This window comes from Amia ocellicauda, chromosome 23 (assembly GCF_036373705.1).
Source record: "Amia ocellicauda isolate fAmiCal2 chromosome 23, fAmiCal2.hap1, whole genome shotgun sequence".
Classification (NCBI taxonomy): Eukaryota; Metazoa; Chordata; class Actinopteri; order Amiiformes; family Amiidae; genus Amia; species Amia ocellicauda.
In genome coordinates, this window is record NC_089872.1 from 14166207 (window position 1) to 14176597 (window position 10391).

Here is a 10391-nt window from a genome sequence, read left to right on the forward strand (position 1 = left end):
GCTTACTGGAGCTTTCCAGGGGAGCTTCAGGACAGCTCGTGTAGTCAGGTACAATTACCCGCCCCTCCAGGAGAGCCAATTAGTTCACAAAGAGGGAGGCCAGCACCAGTGTGGCTATAATTTAACATTTTTTTTTAAATGCAGTGTTCTTTTTTGCCCTGATCTTCTTTGGTTTTCTGGACTGTGACAGAATCAGATATTGAACTGCAACACAATCTTATCACTGCAGTGTGTTTTTAGTTAGTTTGTTTGTTTGTTTGTTTGTTTGTTTGTTTTTGTAATGCAAAGCTAGATTTAAATGCATGAAAAGGCAGACAATAATGACATTATAGATGCATTTGGGTGTTTTGGGGTCTTCAAATATCAAATTAAAATTCATTGACCCCAGACACTGTGTTTAGCACTAATTGTATATTTTGTTTTAACTCTTTATTGTCATTAGATGTTACCTAAATCAGGTAAATGGTATTCTTACCTGAGGATTGGTAGTAAAAGTGACAGAATCAGTTTTATTTGTGGTACAAAACATAGGACATAATGTAAAGAAAGTATACCTATGTTTGAGGATATGTCTTAAACTGTCTTGTTGGCTGTGAAAAATGTCTCCTCATACTTGTGAACCTTAACAATCTAAAAGAAAAGTTTCCTGAATAGTACTTGCAGCTCCATTGAAATCCATTCAGGCACTGAAAGAACCAACACAGTAGAGTTGGCTTTTGTTGTACAGCAACATGATAAAATCATATATATATATATATATATATATATATATATATATATATATATATATATATATATATATTATATGTTGCTGCTGGGTACTTACATGCTCCATTCAGACCACAAATGCTCTATTGGATTGAGCTCTGCAGATCTGCTCCTAGATGCGGACATGTGCTTTGGATCATTGGAAAGTCCACGTTTGACCAAGGGCTAACTAAACTAAATATCCCTCAATCGTAACAAGGGCACCAGAAATAACAACAGCCCCAAAGCTAAACAGATCTTCCTCACAGAGAGGATGACATTCTCCTTGACATAAGTTTCACCTGTTCTGCGGTAAACATACCAGTGGTGTGCTTGTTCAAAAAAATCAGTGTCTGTTTCATCCAACTACAAAGCATGGTTCCAATTGACTTGGGATTCATTCAGTCTTTTCTTTTTATCTTGCCACTTCTGGAGATGCTTGTTCACAGATCTCTGCCGTAGACATGATTCATGCAGTAGTAGTCTTGGATATGCTGTATTCCTATGATACCAGAGTTGCTTGAAGATCCCCAATTGTTGCCTGGATTTGAGTTAGCCTCCTGAACCGCTTTTCTGCCCATACAGTTGTAGTCTAAGGTATTCACATCCTTCACTTATATTATTCTGTGAATCATGTAGTTTAATACACATTTTAATTAACCTATTCTGCTTTATCAGTGGTATATTTTGAAAACTGATTCAGCCTAGGAGACACTGTACATTCCAGTTAATTAAAACGAGGTAAGACAGAGGATGTGTAAACCTTTGACTGTCCATCCATTGATTTCTAATCTTGGTTCATCTTAAGTGAACAAGGACTGCCAGAATATTCAATGATGTATCTCGTAAAATGTGTAATTGTACCCAGAACAAGAACTGATATGTTATAAACAAACAAGCAAAACACTTAACCACCGAACAGAACCTGGATGTGGTTTAAATCTCTCCAGGACTGACAGGACTCAATTAACAGGTTTTCACTTACATAAAATCTCTCATAGTAAGAGCATGCAAAAAGCTCTTAACATCAGTGCTTGGCTTAACCACATTCTTTTATGTGCTTTATATATGCAGTACATTCCCCATTATATCTATCAACATCAGATAACATTACTGTATAGTTCACTCAGGTACCCAGTAGCATCTGACAAAGAAGTCCCTTAATGGGTTTTTATACTATGCCTTAAATATAGCAATTAAATAATACTAAAAATAATTAAAAAGCAGTAATGGAGCTCCCCTACAATCTTAGTGCATGTAGTGTCAAAGATGCCAGAAGTGGGAGAAATTGAATGTCACAGTTTTTGTTTGAATCGTGTCGCACAGATGAAGGCTACTAGCCAATTAACATAGTGAGACAATGCATCGGGTGTGCATGGTCATCAGCACTAACAGTAACCTTGTACGGCTGTTACATCCCTGCCATTGCACGGTGAAGAATCACAAATCATTGTGACAAAGTACATGCAGGAGCAACTAGAACCATCAGCTTTTAGCGGTCCCCATGCCAAGCTTTCATGCAGCGCTTGTAGAAGGTGATAAAGGGATGGCAGGAGGGAGTGCATGCTGTCTTCATGTAACCCTATCAATGTATGGATCTGTTCAAAATAAATCAGTGTGTGTAATAATAACAAACAAGGGGCTCTGCCGGGGCTCAGTGTGAGAGGAATGTGCTTGGAACACAGGTTTGAATCTGCCCTGTCCTGTTATTATAAATGATGATGCGTGATTGGCCCAGCGTCCACGGGATTGGGGGGGTTGGAGCCTGCAGTGTTATAAGTGGGAGCTGTGTCAGTTGTCAATTTGTGGCTTGAGCTCCTCTGTGGGCAGTGGTCTGTACACTGTTCACAGGACATGTCTGCATTGACTCCATGTTCCCCCTGTTGGTGCATGGGTTGTAGAGATGACCTGAGTAACAATTACTGATTACAAATAGGGTGTATGAAAAACAAGAGACTATTGGTTATTCCAACTACATTTATTTGGAAAACACACATAAACATTTGATTTAAATTTCCAACAGAGCAGCCTCTATGTTTTTTTAAGGTTATATCTCTAATCATTCTGTATGCATGTGGAGTGTTTAAACTGTTATTAAAGACTCCAGTACAATTAAGGTAGAAGGCATGGCAGCACATTAGAGATGAAGGAATCACTCCTGACTGCTCTCTGACTGCTAGTAAGAGCTTGACCTTTTTTCCCCCCAACCTTTAAATATAATAATTGGAAGATGAGTTGCAATAACATTAAACCCTGAGATTATAGAGGGACAGAGAACAAAATACCCATAGGTATGTGTTTTCAAACAAAGATGTGTATTGCCCGTATGCTGGGGATGATTTGGGAGGAGAGGGAAGCTATATTCACCTTGCAGGATTTAACTGCAGACTAGCAAGAACCCATGCTGGAGTAAAATTGATGGCAGTGCTGTCATGTTTTAGCAGCAGAACATTCCTAACACCTGGTGGGGACATAGTTTGGATTAGCCAGCACTCCATGTGGTTTGTGCTCCATCGGGTCATCATCTCTAGTGTGACGAAGGAGTGTCACAGCACAGGCCCTTGCTCTGTATCTCTGTATGTTTTCTGACTGCCTTCATTAATGCAGGTTATTAAAGCTAAGATTATTAAAAACAAACAAACAAATGAAAAATAAACTAACCTTAACTCACTGAAATTGTCCTACAAGTACAAGCAGAGACTCAAGATGATGATGTTTGACTAACAATATCGATGGCATGCCTGAATGAGCAGCAGGTAAAATTTCCTGCTGTGTCATTCACTAAGCCTTGAAAGTATGAAGTATGAGACTAATGTATGCTAAGTTGCTCATGATTAATCCAATTAAATTAATTTAATGAAAAGATGGTTGGCAAAATTCGCATAATTTAAAAATATATTGTTGTAAGATAATAATTGTGTGATGTGCGAAGGCTCCGTGTACCTCTTTGTAGTCTTTGCTTGACGACTTCACAAATCTTCAGCTATTTAAATGTATTAAGGGAAGAAATAATGATTTTGTATTTGTTCAGTCTATATAATTTGTACCCCTCAGAGGTAATTAATGTAAATAATCAAGATGTAATTTAATAGTATACCTCTTAAAGTACATATTGTATTCTCTCTGCCATGTTTATTGTGCATTCTTATTTATGTAACTTTAAGAGAAGCACTGTATTGTTCTGCTGCACAAAGTCGGTGCAGAATTGTAGAAATTAGAGTTTGACTTTGCGCAATGAATTAATTTTAAAAATATATAAATTTAGATCATATCCATGCTATCTGACCTTCCCCTCTTATTTTTGTGCTTAGGAAAAAAGAACTATGCATACTATATCCCAGAGGGTTTTTTTGTTTTATCATTTGCATCTATTTTTCCCCTTCTTGGTCCCACCTCTCCACACAGAGAACACAGTCTAGAGAATAGATGAAGAGAGTTGCAGGCCTATGTGAGTCTCACACCAGTGTAAACTCTGTGAAAAAAATCCTTTTTGAAGTATGTTCCCTCTGGGTCAAAAAGGCTTATGTCAATTTTTCTCTCCTCAGAATAAGCCTGCATTATACAACAGAGGGAAACTCAATGGTGCTACTATCTAAGTTAAATGTAGATCACCTTCGCTCTCGTAGAGCAAGTCTTAGTTTTTCTTACAACACCCATGCATACAAAACAGCTAGGTCTGAGGAGATTAGACCCATGTCATTATTCCTTATTAAAGTTGCCCTTTCAATAGCTACACAATAATATGTCTTTATTTTAGACCTATTAGATCATAAACACAGCATTATATACCATTAGTGTATGTACAGTAGTTACCGCATGTGTTAGCAGTCCCTTTTAATACACCAGTGATGAAAGTCTCCAGTGAGTTATTGAGACCTGCTCTGGAAAAAATAAATGCAAAATCCCATTGGTTCCCTGTGTGCCTTTCATTGAAAAGTATATTCTGTAAGCCATGCGTACACATATGTTTTTTTTTTCTCTTCCTCTTACAGACTGTTTTGTACAGAAGGCATAAATTAATTGTTCCCAAGGCATCGCGTTGTGTATTTCTCTGAAGGACTCACAGAACATTTAATGGGAGTACCGACTGAGGGGTAGCGAGAATTGTTATGCCAACTTAATAATATTCCATAATATAGCAATTTATTTAGATTGTGAGGGAAATGCAATCTGATGTATTATGTATTGATTAAGTACGTCTTATTAATCTGTCTGTTGTAAAATGAAGCTTAAGATATTTAATATCTACCACTGAGCTGGAAAAAGAAACCGAAATAGAATACTTTGAAGTTGTTCCGGTGAAGACGTTTTTGGTTTTAAAAGCACTCATTTTAATGCAGATAAACAGTAGGCCATGTGTGTGCATTAATGTCTCTTCCTTTCTTTATATACATGCATATATAAATAGCTAGTAGTTAAAACATATAGTCATGGTAAAGTGTGGGTTATGCCTGTTGTAGTCGGTTGCAGAGTTCTGTCTATAAGCTTTTCTTTTTAATATTCTCCAAAGATGATTACTATATAATTATCTGTGCAATAATAAGTTAGGTGTTTAAAAATATTTTTTCAGGTGCAGTTTTGTATTCATGACAGCTTCTCAGCACCAAAAATCAATCTCAATCAAAGCAGCTACAGAGTTTATCATAAATTATCATGAAAAGGTTTTCTACTGAGTAGATGCTTAATTACAATCTAATTTGAATAATTTTGCATATTAATGAGTTTGGAATGAAAATCATTTTTAGAGTTTTAACTTCAGCTTGGAAACCCATGGAGATAATGGCAGCCTTTTAAAATGCATGTGATCTTATTACCAAAGGAAGCTCAGTGATTTCTTTCACTACACAGTTGTGTTTTAAGTTGATTAATGGACGAGTATCTCTGACATTAATAAACTATAACTAAATTAAAGACAACTTCATTAGTTTGCAGTTAGACCACATATGCTGTAGTGTCATGCAAAAATAAATAAATAAATCAAATAAAGCAACTCTTAAACTTTTTGGGGTAATTTCTCACTTTGTAAACCAAAACTTTGTCAACAAATGACAAAACATTCTGAAAAGGCATAAGAGGACCTGTCAATGCAAAGGTGAATCTGTTAGCTACAAATATATCTGTAGTTCTGAACAATTCTTTAAAAAGGCATTCCCAAAAACGTTTTATCAAAAGGCTTCTACAAAGACTTCTATAATTTGTTAAATGATGGTAAGCAGTCTTTTCATAGTGTACTCTTTCTTAATTTCTCATGTGGGGAAATGATAATTCCCCACAGGATCAGTTAGACTGTCACCTGCCTAAGCCATTTAAATCCATAAGGTCAAACCTGTTTTAATCCTATTTCATCTAGGAACCAAAAGTGTGACACATTGGACATTGGTTCATATCAGAGTATTTCTTTAATAGTACCAACATGAACATGGCACTGAAATGTCTTCCGCAAAGGGTGGAGACTCTCTAACAGGACCATTGTAGGACATGGACAATGCTGCATCTGTCCTGTAGTTTGAGCAGGGTCTCCAGATGTTCCCTGTCGTCCTTCCCTTTCCTTGCTGAAAAATAAATAATATATATAATTAAAGGGCACAAGCCTATAATACCATATTTAAAATATTCAATGGTTGTCCAGTCTTTTTATTCTGATTATGGTTTTCTTCTTAAAACCTGTTCCCTGTTCTCCCTGCTCTTGTGTCTACCTCACAGGATTCTGCTCTCAAGTGTTGTGATGTGAGAAGCTGTAATGATGACATCATCATGTGATGTATCCGCACAAGCCCTGGAGATGAATGGTAAGAGTGCTCTCTATGAGCCACATAATCGGAGGTTGGCAAGAGATCCACAGTTTTCTGCACCATCTACAATGCTTTAGGGATGCACCGTGCGTATTGTAAAACATTTGAGTAGTAATGTATACATAGATGTACACACTGCTTTAAAAACATTATATTGTGCATAGTAAGAGTTCTGTAGTTTCTGTAACGTGAATAAGTCCACTTGGATAGTATGAACTTTCAGTGAACTGGGATCTTGCTATGTGGTCAGTATGATGTTATATGGAAAGACAACTGTCATTGAAGAGAGTGACACAATGAAGAGTTGGGGGGAAAATGTTATACAACAGCATAGACTAGTGGCAGAAACAGAGTAATGAAATTTAAGACTTTTTGGAGGACATTTCCATTTAATCCCTGACCTTTTTTTCTGTTTGCCAGATTATTGAAGCTACAATTATAACAGACTTAGCTGTAGAAGCAGAGTCTTTTGGGAATCAGGTTGAGCAGACAGAAAGCACAGCAACCACAATTAATTAAAGCATATTGCACAGTGTACATTCCTTCATCAGAAAAATTATAAAATATAGTACATTTTATTACCATTTCTAAAAACAGGTAGTATTAAAAGTTATATTTATTATTTTAAGAAATTTGTGCAGGGGTAAATGTTTTATTTTTACTTGCTTACTGCACTTTTTAATTTCACGTACTTACTTTCACTTTTTTCACTTATTTATTACTGAATATTATTTTGAGCCACCTTTATTTTCTTGTAAGTGCAGGCACTCGTACAGCCAAATTGTATATATTTTTATTACATTGTATTGTTTACTTATAATGCCAGTTTAGAAAAGGGTAATGGTATCCATCATGACAGATCCTTTCTTTTTTTCTGTAATTTGTCTGCTTAGAAAATGTGTACTTCTGATATGAGATTTCTCAATCATCAATATTTATTTATCATTTCACAGTAAACATCAGCTCCAGTAGTTTTGTCCAGAACACCATCCTTTCAACTCTCTAGAACAACTTATATTCATTAAGTGGGCTTTAAATTAAACACTCCACATACTCCGTACAAGTTATTTTAAGTAAGTGAAGATAAAGTTAAGCTATAATTAGAGTTAAATGTCATTAAAAATACTTTTTTTCCCTCAGTATTAACAAGTTCACATATCGTATTACTACTAATTTAGATTTCAGTCTCTCAGTTTCAACAAATGATATTTAGTGGTAGGTTCACATTATAACAAGTTCATTATGAAGATACTGTGGAATTAGTGAGGAAACCTCAGCTGGTTGTAGGGGTCTGTATTTTAATTAGTGCAGAGGGTGTGCATATTAATTACAACATGAGTGATATTTACTGTACCTAAGGAACATATGACAGGGTAAAGACACTGACAGCACCAGCTAATAAACTCCGTATGATAATCAGGAGAAAAGACCATAAAAATAGAAGCAAGTAAAATAATTCATAAAGTATATTGATCCCAAAGTAAAGACATTAAGCCCCGATTAAGGGCAACAAAAGGAAGCCATTGCACTTTATCAAATAAATAACCAAAGTAGAGAAATGTTAGCACAGAGACAGATTGTCATTATGTTGGTCATGTGACAGCACCCTAGAGAGTATGCACAAGCAATGAAGCAGTAAAAAAAATTAGATTTTTAATAAATCAGCAGAAAGCCAAAGCATCACCTGCTGAAGCACAGGTCACTGGGGCAGTGAAGAAAGCAGATGATGACAGAACTATGAATATGTTCAAACTGAAGCCATTCCTTCCTTCCTTCCTCTTTATCTCTCTCTCTCTCTCATATATATATATATATATATGTGTGTGTGTGTGCGTGTGTGTGTGTATATAACTATATATATATATATATATATATATATATATATATATATATATATATATATATATATATAATATACACACACAATTCTCTCAGCTGTTCATATAATACACAGATCTGATGTTTTATTATATATTTTTCTGTTTGTATAGATTTAGAAACACTGCTAATTTCTTATATAGAAATCCATTTACATGTTTTTCATGGACAAATACAAAGACATTTCACTTCTAATCAGCTACTATATATGGAACAATTGTATGAAAACATATTATTGTATTTTTACATTGGGTTAAAACAGCCAAACTTGAAAAGCTGTGACATTAAAATCATGATATTGTATTAAGAAAGTGCCCCAAACCCTTGATGCATTGGTGTTAATGTATGCTGTTTTAAAATTAAATAAGATAAAATAAAAGCATCACAAACACATTCAGAATTAACATGAAAACAGCAGCTGTAAATCATCTCCTGTGGAAATCCTGTATGTAAAGCCTGATGAGTAAATTAACTTTAGTGCTAGGCTGAAATATAATTTATTGTCATGAAGTAATTGTGGAACAGAGAGGGGAAAAAGGTTACCTGGTGATTAGTTGCAACCCCCACCCCCACAATCAAGAATCTACACTAAACTGCACATTTTGCAACTAAACTGCCTGGACATAAGGAATCTAAAACTGCCTTATAATCTCACATTGCATTCGTTGAACACTGTTGAAGGGGTTTGTGAATTTGGAAGACAGAGTAACACAAAGCTTGTTTTTTTGGTATGTTTTTTTTCCAAGCTCTGGTGTTAAATCAGTGTTAAATTACATTGTAAAGCCACAATCGAATGAGCTGTTTGCTATGTCATTCTAGGAGAAGCTGTGTACTGTATGTTATTTAGAAACAGCTTCAAATGAGACTAGGTGGTAGAGTCTCCCAAGAAAGCCAGAATATATATATTTTTTTAATTAATTCAATGAGTTTTGCTCACCTCGTAGGCTTCAACAGTGTATGAGGTTCCACCTCTCTTAGTATGACTGGTCTTCCATATTGCTTGCCCTTATGGTGCTGAAAGACAGAAGCCAAAACCGTCGGAGTCCATCTGCACTTCAGACAAGGCACCCTTAGGAGGTCTGGCAAATTACCAAATATACCAAGGTATCGGCATGATTTCTCAATGTAGATTAGGGCCACCAACAGGTGTCTCAAGCAAGGCATACCGTATATCTGCATAGCACTTGGCTGCAGGCAGTGACCGATGATTGTTTTAGAAATGGCAGGCCAAACTTATATTGCATTGTAACACGGTACTGTATCAAAATCCCACGGCATGCCTAGGTTGTCCTAGTAGTTGAATCATTTTGTGCCATGCAAGTTTAAATGTGTCATATTTATGTGGGAAAATCCAGGGGTATACCTACTGTAATTAGTAACACCTTTTACAAATTCAGCCTAAGTGATTACTATGGAAACCATTCATATTCAGCTGTAACAGATCATATAGATATCAACCCTATATTAAAAATCTAATTGGGAAAAACCTCCCCCTTTGCTTGTAATGGATTATATCAGAGGTCAAGTGCTATGCATAGGTTGCCACTGTTGTTTTGGACAACAGTGTACTGCCAGCATTGATTGAATTGTACAGTGTCACAAATCTGGGAGTGTGACACGGTGGTTCAAGGAGAATAGTGCTGAAAATGTATCATTGTCTGCTGAGAGGTCTAACCTCAATCCCATAGAACAGCTCTGGGATTAACTTGATCTCAGAATCAGGATATGACTTCATACACCTATTTCTCTTATTGCAATCAGAAAACTGCACGAATGACACAGTATTCCTCTGGGCATCATTCAAATGCATCACTAAAGCCAGGAATGGGATTCCCCATTAAATACATTGAAAAGCTCTATTTTGATATTGGACTTACCAACACAAAGACTATAGTGTATGTGTGTGTAAATTAAATAAATAAATACATACTGTACATGTTTTGTAAGGTGATAATAATTAATCAAATCTGTATT

At 35.9% G+C, this 10391-nt stretch overlaps 1 long non-coding RNA gene across 1 annotated transcript in view; it reads right to left on the reverse strand.

The window, feature by feature from the left end:
- Positions 1–6036: 6036 nt before the first annotated feature.
- Positions 6037–10391, reverse strand: part of LOC136719209 (uncharacterized) — a 28241-nt gene continuing 23886 nt past the window's right edge. The window contains exons 2-3 of the long non-coding RNA XR_010805384.1: positions 9355–9431; positions 6037–6299 (exon numbers count right to left, since the gene is read on the reverse strand). This is a non-coding gene — a long non-coding RNA (uncharacterized LOC136719209). The remainder of the gene's footprint in view (positions 6300–9354; positions 9432–10391) is intronic.